The sequence below is a fragment of the Halichoerus grypus genome, chromosome 14, assembly GCF_964656455.1.
Source record: "Halichoerus grypus chromosome 14, mHalGry1.hap1.1, whole genome shotgun sequence".
Lineage (NCBI taxonomy): Eukaryota > Metazoa > Chordata > Mammalia > Carnivora > Phocidae > Halichoerus > Halichoerus grypus.
This window is the reverse complement of record NC_135725.1, coordinates 2,148,766-2,160,264: the sequence shown is the minus strand read 5'-3', so window position 1 is coordinate 2,160,264 and position 11,499 is coordinate 2,148,766. Positions and strand designations below refer to the sequence as shown.

General features: G+C 49.4%; 1 long non-coding RNA gene across 1 annotated transcript; it reads left to right on the top strand.

Moving 5' to 3' along the window:
* Positions 1-10,337: 10,337 nt before the first annotated feature.
* LOC118519976 (uncharacterized) lies at positions 10,338-11,499 on the top strand. The gene is made up of 2 exons (XR_004909458.2): positions 10,338-10,436; positions 11,236-11,499. It is a non-coding gene; the product is annotated as an uncharacterized LOC118519976 (long non-coding RNA).

Below are 11,499 nucleotides of genomic sequence, written 5' to 3'. Positions count from 1 at the left end.
TTAAAAAATATAGTTCTTTACTCCAATTATTGTTGATATTTTAGCATCACAATACACAGAAGTCCCCCGTTTCCTTCAAAATATTTATGCCTCCCTCTGTTTTTCTCATTTCTCCTCCACTCTGGTCTTTCTTTCTAACACTTTGCACATTTACTAAACTTGAAATTTTCCCGGTTAAGTGGTAAGTGAGCAGTGATCCTTGGCCGCGGATTTAATTTAGGTCTTAATCAGTAAAACTGGCAGAAGAAAGGAGGCACGTTAAACATTAAGAATGATAAGGAAGAAGCAGACAAGCAGTGGAAGCTCTGTGAGGACTGCGGGATAACATTTTCCGTGTAGAAATGTCTGCCGGAATCGGCCCAGTGACTGCTCTCCAGCCCGCGAGTCCCCAGGGGAGCAGCTCCCCCAGTTGGCACCTGTGCCCTTGCGGGCAGTCCCTGGTCCGCTCGCCCCCGCACCCACAGCTGTCCCCGCAGACTTTCTCCAGATGCAGCCCCCACCTCCCTGTCCACTGTCACCCCGTCTTCCCACCAACCCCATCCCTTTTGGACCAGGAGCTTCTCCACCACGGGGGCCCCCATTCCCATCTGGTCTCCAGGCCACAGTTCCAGTGGTCCTTCCAATGCCTGAATCAGAGAGTTCGTTCTCCATGCCTCCCTCACTCCTACCACCTCAGGGTCCCCACAATCTGGCCACACCTTCCGGGCAGGGGACCCACACAGGGCTGGGACTAGAAATCCCTAATACCTTCTGCAGGTCTGAGACCAGCAGTACAAGCAAACTGAGTCACAGGCTTGAGGGTAGAGAGCCCCAGGTTGGTGTAGACATCCTCCTAGGGATGGTCTGAGGGTAGAGAGCCCCAGGTTGGTGTAGACATCCTCCGAGGGATGGTCTGAGGGCGAGAGCCCCAGGTTGGTGTAGACATCCTCCGAGGGATGGTCTGAGGGCGAGAGCCCCAGGTTGGTGTAGACATCCTCCGAGGGATGGTCTGAGGGCGGAGAGCCTGCAGTGAGTGGTGCAGCTGTCACCTGAGTACTGTCGTCTCTGACCGCCGTGCCGATGGCGTCACGGACAGGGCTTGTTTGGTCTGGTTTGCCTGCATCGCCTTCATCCCTCTCTGTCAACATCCTGGATCCCGGTTTCTATTTGGGGAATTCCTCTCCTCCTCTTCGTATGTCTTGGTGGGACTGCAAATCTAAATGCTCTGCTCTCCCACTTGAAAAGCCACTGGGGGGGCGCCTGGGGGGCTCAGTCATTAAGCGTCAGCCTTCGGATCAGGTCATGATCCCAGGGTCCTGGGATCGAGCCCCGCATCGGGCTCCCTGCTCAGCGGGAAACCTGCTTCTCCCTCTCCCACTCCCCCTGCTTATGCTCCCTCTCTCACTGAGTCTCTCTCTGTCGAATAAATAAATAAAATCTTTAAAAAAAAAAAAAAAAAGAAAAGCCATTGGGTCCTTGCAGCAGAGTGGTCAGGGTAGGCATGTGCCATGACGGTGGCCAGTCCGACCCACTCCCTGGGATTCTGCACCCAGGGCACTAGTGCAAACAGGAGACGAGGGTCAGGGCCCACCTGTTCCAGAAGCAAGTGGTTCTTGGTGCCCTGGCTCCCACGAGGTTTCTGATCCCGGTTCCCCAGTCTTCCGTGGAGTGTCCTACATGCTCCAGTGGTTCCCCTATCCCCAGGTCAGCTGGCGGGGGTCCTGTGCTTGTAAAGGGGGTCAGCAGCACAGTCTGTGGGCTCCCGGGCTGTGGGCCATGTACCTGGACATTGTCTCCGTCATGGATCCAGGAGCCCATTTCAGCACAGTGTGCTCCAGAGACCTCATCTCATGTCAAGTCACTACAAACACAGAAAAGGCAAAAGAGAAACCAAACCAGTTGTTTCCGTGGGTCGTGGTTAATGAAATCTGGTGCACCTTCCCGGACACCCTTGTTACAACAGCAGATGCTTTGTCAGAGATACACTGTGGTCGCGTGGGTCACAGGCTGTAGTGCGCTCCTTTCTGGTTGAAATCGTCATGAATAGGCTGTGGCTGTCACCACGTGGGGTGGAGGAGGGACCACGGGCCACGCCTCACAGGCCTCCATGGACGGCTGCCTGAGTCCCACGTCATGCCAGCGCCCCGGGTGCTCTCAGTCCACACACGGAGGCCCCTCCAGCGCCCCACGGAGCTGCTGCCCGCCATCTGCCGGCACGACCGCTCGGACCACGTCCCAGCCAGGGCCTCAGGGAAACCCGGCCCCAGAAGAGAATGACTTGCAGGAAGCAGACTTTCCTCTTGGCTCCGTCCTCTGGGAGCTACTCGGCAGCGTGGTCCCCGCCTCTGGGGGCTGCTATCGGTCAGAGCACGTCTGTGTCTGCTGGGAGAGAGTTGGGGTTCACGACTGTGTCTGGCTCAGAGGGGGCCCTGTCTCATCGCTGTGTCGCCCCCACCCCCCGGCTCTGCCATTGCCGGCTGTGGCCTCCCGCTGCGGGCTTCCGTAGGCCGCCGTGTGTGTGTGTGTGTGTGTGTGTGTGTGTGTGTGCGTGCGCTTGTGTGTGTGTGCGCCGGGAACAGACCCACGTGATTTCAGCTCTGGGCAGGACCCCGCATGAGCCAGGAGGGGCCCCGAGGGCGCGGGCTGATGCCCATGGAGGGAGCCTGTGCAGCCCTCAGGTCTGGGGTCACCACGGCCAGCCCTGTGCCGGGCCGTGCTGTGGCGGCTCCTTGACTTGTAAATCGTCTCCCTTCCCCAGACCTGAGCTTCTGATCCGTGCGATGAGGAAACGGACTTCCAGTCCCTCCGAGGAGCAGGTTGGCTGGGGTGGACCAGACACCCTGTGTCCTTAGTACGGATCAGCCATTCTCAGCCCAACCCAGCCTGGTGATACCCGACGTGGAACGAGGCAGTCGGCTTACATATACAATTTCTCCTAACGTAGCTTCCTCCTCCCAGGCTCTGTGAGCGTCTCTCAGCAGGTAGAGTGAGGGCATCGGGCCATGGCTAATCCTCGGACTCTGAACGTCTCTGCTCCACCAGGGGCCCTTCCCTGAGGGGCACGGCCGGACCCCGAGGAGCTGAGCTGCTGCCGGAGCACAGCACGCGATGGGCAGGAACAGACGGGCTCTCGGAAAGGAACAGACTCCTTTTCTAAACCAGACAGACACGGCAGTTAGGAGATTTTGTGCAATAGACGTATTGATCCCAGACAGGGTTGAATGAGGGATTAAGTACTCAGTTACGGGCTGGGAGCTTCGGCTCCAAACTGGCCCCTTCCGTGGAAAGGCGTGAAGCCAGGGGAGAAAGGCGCTGGGCCCTACCCTGCCTCAGAGAGGGTGGGTGAGATGTGCCTTCAGCTCAGGCGAAAACAGACGTCATCATCCTGTAAACATCGGAGTTCTTTCAGCCGGGTTTTGTTAAGTCTTTCCACACGTCCACCATCACAGCAACACGGGCTGAGCTTGTACGGCTCGTCCCCAGTAGCGTGCAAGTTGGCTCTTTTTTTTTTTAAAGATTTTATTTATTTATTCGACAGAGAGAGACTCAGTGAGAGAGGGAGCACAAGCAGGGGGAGTGGGAGAGGGAGAAGCAGGTTTCCCGCTGAGCAGGGAGCCCGATGCGGGGCTCGATCCCAGGACCCTGGGATCATGACCTGATCCGAAGGCAGACGTTAAACGACTGAGCCACCCAGGTGCCCCACAAGTTGGCTCTTTCTTCATATATGATTCAGGCACCAAGTACATCTTTCAAATCCTTGGTTTTTGTGTTTAAAGACATTTCCATAGCTTTTAGTGTGCTTAAGTATACTTCCATTTCACCAAGTTGAGTATTCCGTGATAATATTCTAAAACAGTTGCTGAGAACAGCATTTCTTTGTTATCATGTAATAGCAACTTAAAAAAAAAGTCACCTCCAATTGCTACATCTATTAGAGAGCTTTGGAGGACATGAGAGATATTTCTGTCTACAGCATGCACTTAGAGTGGTGAATCTTTAAGAAAACACAATTTTCAGAAAACCACCCCTTCCTGCCCAGACTGACACTTTGGGATCAGTTGGCCATCAGTATTCAGGAAGAGATACTGATTACTGATTTTAACTCACGTCAGCCAACATTGTCCTGTCATCATGCACACACTCAAGATGCATCAAGTTTTTTATTTACTTAAGTTTTAAATTTACCTGTTGACCATTTTGGGGTCTATAGTTCTGTTAGAGGTTTGTGTAGGCACCACCCCAATCAGGACACAGAACAGCGTTCCGTAATTTTTGGTCCCATACATGACTAAAAGGCTTGTCTGGTAAGCGACCTCGTGGGATGGGCTTCTTTCACCGGGCAAAATGCCTCAGAGATTCCTTGGTGTTTTTACATGGACTGAAGTTCATTCTTATCTAATGCTGAGTCGTGTTCCATCTTGTGGGTCCTTTGTGGTTTATCTGTTCACCTGTTGAAGGACGTTTGGGTTGTTTCCGGTTCTTGATGGTAATAGAATGGGCTGCTATAATGGTGTTTGTAAAAGATTTTGTGTGAACACACATTTTTATCTCTCCTGGGTAATTTCTCAGGACTGGGGTTGAAGGTAACTGTCTGTTTACCATCCTAAGACATGCTGGGCTGGTGGGCTGGCGGTTGGAGTGGCTGTGCCATTCAGCATTCCTCCCGGTGGGCTACTTTGCATTTTCCCTTCTCTCTTCCCCAGGTGACAAAGGATCCGCTTTCTTTTCATTGTGATTTTTCTCCCCTCCGGATACCTTTGAAGATTCTCCTCTGTACTCGGTTACTGGTGTTCGGAGTTTGAGTGTGATGGGTCTGGTGGGAACTTACTATCACCATCATTACTCATCTAGCATTAGGTGTCATTTTTAAATCTATAGACTCACAACCTTCGATTTTGGAAAATCCCAGCTTTCTTTTCTTCAATTATGTCCTCTTCAGCGTTCACTTTTGTGATGTTAATTCCATGTGTCAGCGTGACTGGCGGGGTTGGGGGGCCTGGCTGACACCCTGGATGTATTTCTGGGTGTGTCTGTGGGAGAGCAGCAAGGTGGCAGGATGAGCATTTGAATCAGGGGACTCAGTGAAGGGGTCACCCTCCCCTGGGTGGGGCTCGTCCAGACTGTTGAGGGCTGAAGAGAACAAGAGGCAGAGGAGGGAGGAATTTGCCTGTTTTCCCTGCCTCACTGCTTGAGCTGGGACCCAGGCTTCTCCTGCCCTCACACTGGGGTTTACACCATCAGCCCCCCTGGTTCTCAGGCCTTGGGCCCTGACTTACAGCACCGCGTCCCTAGGTTTGCAGCTTGCAGATGACAGACATGGTACTTCCCGACTCCATCATTGTGTGGACCAACTCTCCATGATAAATCTCCTTTATGTCTGCATCTATCTGCCAGACTGTCTGTCTGTCTATCTATCTGTCTATCTATCTATCCATCTTCCACTAGTTCTATTTCTCTGGAGAACCCTAATAACAACTTTATTCTTTCCTTCAGACACTTCTTTAAATATACATCATCTCTCTCTCTCTCTCTCTTTTTTTTTTTTTTTCTCCTGATTTCCATCTCTTTATCTCTGCTCTGTTCTGGGAGATTTTCTCAGTTTTTTTCCCCTCTAATACTAAATCTCTCAATTGTGGGATATATTCTCTATTTAGTCCATATTCTAAGGCCTTTAGTTATAAAGATACCTGATTTTTTCCATACTCTTCAACTCTTTTTCCCGTGTTTTTTGGGTTTTTTGTTTTTTGTTTTAAGGTTTTATTTATCTATTTGACAGAGAGAGAGAGCACAAGCAGGTGGAGTGGGAGGCAGAGGGAGAGGGAGAAGCAGGCTCCCGGCGGAGCAAGGAGCCCTATGCAGGGCCCGACCCTAGGACCCCGGGATCACGACCCAAGCCGAAGGCAGACGCCCAACCAACCGAGCCACCCAGGTGCCCCAACTCTTTTGCCAGTGTTTTTATTTTAAATGTTCTTGTCCATGGATGCCGTGTTCTCTTCTATCACTGCGATGATTTAGTATCTTTCTCAGTGGCTCTAGATTCCTACGTAAGGTTTTCCATCCTGACTGTGGTTGATGGGAATGCCACACAACCTGTGAGCTGTATGCAGCAGACCTAGGTCATCTGTTTTTCATTACACTGGACTTTCTGATATGTCTCGTAATTCTTGTGTGTGAGCTTATCTCCTGTGGGAATTTTACTTCTTGGATGCCCTGCGTCGTGGTTGTCTCCCTGTGAAGCAATTTCACCTGGACCCACAGGAACGTGGCTCCCAACCAGACCACGGATTAATGCCCTGGCTCTGGGCTCTCTTGCATGATGCTGAGTCAGCCATGCTCACGTGCAGCCTGCTCATTTCCACCCGTGATCCTGGTGCATAGAGATTCCATCTCCTTCTACTTGACCAGCCCTGAGCCTGTTTTGGGTCCTGAATATATGACTCTCCCAGCCTCAGCTGCTGTTTCTGTGTGACGTTGGGCCCTACCCTTTCTCCAGCTTCAACCTCCAAAGGAGAATTTTTTAAGGGTATAGAAAAAATGGGGGAGAAATGAACCCATAGATTTCAGTCCCATGTTTGCTAAAGACATCCTCTTTTTAAAAATGTACATCCTGGGATGCCTGAGTGGCTCAGTCGGTTAAGTGTCTGCCTTCGGCTCAGGTCATGATCTCAGGGTCCTGGGATGGAGTCCCGGGTCCAGCTCTACATTTAGCAGGGAGTCTCATTGCCCTCTCCCTCTGCCCCTCCCCCCACTCATGTGCGCACTCTCTCTCAAATAAGTAAATAAAATCTTTCTTAAAAAATTGCATCCCATTTAAAAAATATTTATACATCATTAAATCAAAAAATGCTCCATTCTCAGACATGCTCCCAGCAAAGCAAGCTTTGGCAGATTGTTGAGTTTTGAAAGACAACAAGGAGCAATTGTCACAAGAGGATGACACGCACTGAAGATACCAGTTTCCAAATAAATGTCTACATTGTTTAAATTACTAACTTTTTCATATATTTAATATTTTCACAATCCAAGAAATGTTAAAATCTTTAACATCTTTTCTGTCTTGAATTTCTATTTATGAGAAAAAGATGAGACACATAGTACTAGAGCTCGATGGGCTGACCACAATTGGCAAAGGTCGTGGGAGAAAACTTACAACACAGATGTGCACTCATGAGCTCTGGGGCCTCTCGGTGGAGAGTAACAGACGTGCACCTGAGGTCCTGAGAATCTGGCTTTCCCAGCAGCTTCAGTTCAGCAAACACGTTTGGAGTCTGACTCTGGTTCAGATACTGTGTTGAGATGGGGGCAAAGAAGCGCCTGCCAGGAGCCCCTGCCCTCAGGTGCCCCTCCCCATGCCCCTGCCCCCATACCCCTCCCCCGCCCCGCATCCCTGTACCCTCTCCTTTAACTGGCTGTTGGCTTTGAGGTCCAGCTCAGGTCAGCTGCTCCCGCCTGGCTCAGGAAAGGGGGGCTGGGGACAGAGGAGTACGTGTGTGACAAATGCAGGATTAGAACTTGCATGTCTCCCATTAGCTGTGACTGTGAGCACATCGTTCAACCTTTTCATCTCCCCACTTCAGGATATAATCCTAACAAGGCTAAACAAGACCACAGTATGCTTGTTTTAGGTTGCAGGCAGGGCATATCAGTAAATCTGAAAAGTGAGTTAATCTTGCTGGGTCTTCTCCATGTTTCCCCCCAAAACAAGCAGCACAGGCTGCCCAGCAGTAGCCAGGGCTGGCCCCGTGAGCTGCATCTTCATCTTTGGGAAAATTCAGGAACTTATGCCATAGCCCATACTCCAAAACAGCTTTTTAAAATATTGAATTAATATCTTGTCAGAGATGTTGGCGATGCTTAAAATGAGGTGCTAATCATTGCATTTATGAAGTGACAAACTTAGTAAAATATATCATTGACAACTTAATTAATAAGAAAGTTGAGGGTTATTCAATCTAAAGGTGACTGGGTCTGTGGCTATGAAGTCCCCGTCCCCCCACATGAGACCCAGGCACACGGTGAACAGCATCCCCACAAGGTCAAACATCAGTGAGCAGGAAGGGAAACACACAGCATTTTCCAGAGAGGTTCCAAGAAGCAAGAGGACAAATGGTCTGACTTTTTGCCATGCTTCTTAGGATAATAATCTCTCCAGGTAAGTCCCATTGAGTTTGAGAGCAGCGAAGAAGCTCAGAAAAAAGCAAAGGAAATCGGAAAAACTCCCCTGCCTTTCCACCTCCACTTCTGCATGCCACCCCTTGGTCCAAACCCACAGGAAGGCACCAGGGACCTACAAGAAGCCGCTAGAATCCAGAGGCTCGAACATACTGTGGGTAAAACCCCTTTAAGTTTATGGCAGCTGAAAGGTCCGTGCATCCCTTCCTACCACAACCCTGGCGCCTGCCGCTGTCTACTGTGGAGTGTCCTCCTCGACAACACCTCTCAGAGAGCACATTTCAGACCTCCCATTTCAGAGCAATCTCATGGCAGGCAAACGCTCTTTAAACTACTTCCTCTTGATTTTGTCACTGTGGTTGAAACTCTTCCTGATACCTCTTCATGCACTGCAGGTGGCAAACTTTTCCTTCGTCATAGGTTCTTACTTTTTTTTTTTAATTTTATTTATTTATTTGACAGAGAGAGAGACACAGCGAGAGAGGGAACACAAGCAGGGGGAGTGGGAGAGGGAGAAGCAGGCTTCCCGCGGAGCAGGGAACCCGATGCAGGGCTCGATCCCAGGACCCTGGGATCATGACCTGAGCTGAAGGCAGATGCTCAACCGACTGAGCCACCCAGGCGCCCGGTTCTTACTTTTAATACTAAGACTGATACTGTTATCTGAACCACCCACGGAGCAAAACACATAGAGGAAGAGACAGATCAGATAAATGATTACATAAAATTCCTTAGGAATCAAGATTTTCAACCTGAAGGAAAGGAGTACAGAGTATAAGCTCATAACATGATCTTTGAGAAAAAAACACACAGAGAGGAGCCTAGAATCAAGGACAAAGCAGTCATAATGAGCACACACACCACTCCCCACCTCCAGTCCCCAAATTACGCTCTCCAAAAGCTAGTTTTTACTGAAAGGAATCAGGGATCTTGGAGGAATGGCTGTTCTGGGGCACGCACAGTACAAGATGATCCTGAGACATCGGTGTTGTGGCCAAAAATAGGGACATTGCCAAGACCAAGGGGCTGTGTCTAGGAGTCAGGGAGGAGCCTCACGGGGGAGGAGCCTCATGGGGGAGGAGCCTCACGGGGGAGGAGCCCAGCTGTGATGCACAGCTGACAATAAACAGCTGTATTTGGAAAAAAGCAGGTGCATGAAGCTCCGTGGGTGTATAATGACAGTAAAACAGAAGAAGGTCTTACTGGTCTCCTTGTATGTTCCCAATTACTCTGAAAATTTATAAAGAAAAGGCATCATGTATATTTCAAATATATAACTTTCAAATATACTTTCCTCTACAAGCTATATTTTAGGTTAGTAAATAGTTACACAGAGGAATTCTAGCTCATCAGTGTGGAACAATCAAAATAGAAAACCACCATTTGTAGCCACTAATGAAGAACATGAGCGTGGGCAGTAAATGAATGTCAAAGCCAGGAGACTGACAGGGAACTCTGGTGGGTGGGTCAGGCTGACCACACCTCACCCTGCCTCCGATCACTATCCGATCCACGAGACTCGGGGTGACCAGGCATTAGGGGTGCGGTAGGAACTGCCAGCACCACTTATAGAATATTCATGCCAAAAAGTTCAAATCCAAGTCTAAACAAGCCTCTAGATCCAAACACTGGTTTATAGGAACTTGGGGATCAAAGGAATGTGTTAGTTACACTGTTAAAATCGAACACAAATGGCAACCAGACCTAAGTTTTCCTGAGCAGACAAAACCAGTTTAGTCATACAAGCCAAACAATTTAGCTTATTTTGCAAGACAAGTGAGGCTCACTTGCCTGGGTCACTTCTTGCTGGTGCCCCTGAAAATCGTAAGCAGAACTTAAATTGTCCCCCAAACTGATATGAGGTAACTACTGACCAATCCCCTTTCATTCAAGAACATTCTAGCATTATAATCAATCCCTGGGGAGAATGCACTTCTCCCCATATGAGCTGCTTTATGACCATGCACCCTTGAGCCTCACGCCGTGCTTGGTCTGGTGCTCCCGGTTTGCAAACTGTCTTTTGGGTGTGTGCACAATAAACTTTTACTAATTGCTACTTTGGTGATTCACTGGTTTTACTTCTGTTATTTCTGAATGTTTGACAACTGTGAGGATGCAATTCAGCAAGATCTAGAGTGTGAGACTTTGAGCCGGCCAGACTTTTGGCGTGGGGAGGGGCAAACAGAGGGAAATGTCACACGTGGAAAGAGCTTCAGAGACTTGTCGGCCGAATGCGCCATGGAGACCTTGAGTGGAGCCTGTCTGAACAAAACAACTGTAAAAAGGTATTTTTCGAGAAATTTCAAAACAAACTATGTATTAGGTGATATCGAGGGATTATTGTTAACTTGGAGAAGTATGATAATGTATTTTGGATAGGGTTTTTTAAAGCGCTTATTTTTTTTAGAGAGACAAAAATGCCACATTTAAGAGTGAAATTCTGGGATTTGCTTTAAAATGGTCCAGGAGAACATTGGGTGGCAGGGGGATTGGGAGTGGGGAACAGAGAAGACAAAACGGGCTCAATGTCATGCCTGAGGCTGGTGATAGAGCCTTGCGGATTCATTGCATGCTCACTGTGACCTTTGTGTGTGTTTGGAAAGTTTGAGGAAAGAACACACCATTGAATTTGGCCCTCTCAGCCAAAAAGATAGGAAGAAAGAAAAGAAGCAAAGAAAGGGAAAGAGGAGAGTGCCCGAGTGTGCACAGGTGACACCAGAGGGCCAGCCTTCCCGTGTGCGGACACCACCAGACACCAGACGGGAGAGGCAGTGGGAAGGCCAGCAGTCTGACACAATCTTTCCCCTCCTGCCGCCTGTGCCCAGTCGCCACATCCGTAATTCGGGACTGGCTCCTTGCCTCTGGCTGTGTGATTGAGGGGTGTTTCTCATTGCACAAGTCCTGCTGGACAAAGAGCGTCTTTGATTTGTGCACTTTATGAGCCCTCACTGGTGAGTGACACCCTTTGCAAAGACTTCCAGTAAATTCCAGGGCTCCTGGGGGGAACAAGGACCTGTTACAAGAGGAAGAACGTGGAGAGATTGCTTACTGTTTGTTGGGTTTCCTTCGGTTGATCCTGTTTAGATACACTAGCCGCTAGCCCAATGCTTCAGGGCCTGGATGTGGATTCTCACGGGTTCTGGGGAGGGTCATCAACATGAAGCCAGTTCCATTCCAGAACAACGCACCCACAGCATGACTGATGAAGCTGACGAAGACCTGAGTTTGCTCTTCTTCATTTTTTTGGGTTCTTCACTGTAACTGTGATTCTTCTTTAGAAGATCGATTTGTATGACATTTTCTATGACATTTTCAGTAATTCGATACTAATAAAGCTAATAGAACAAC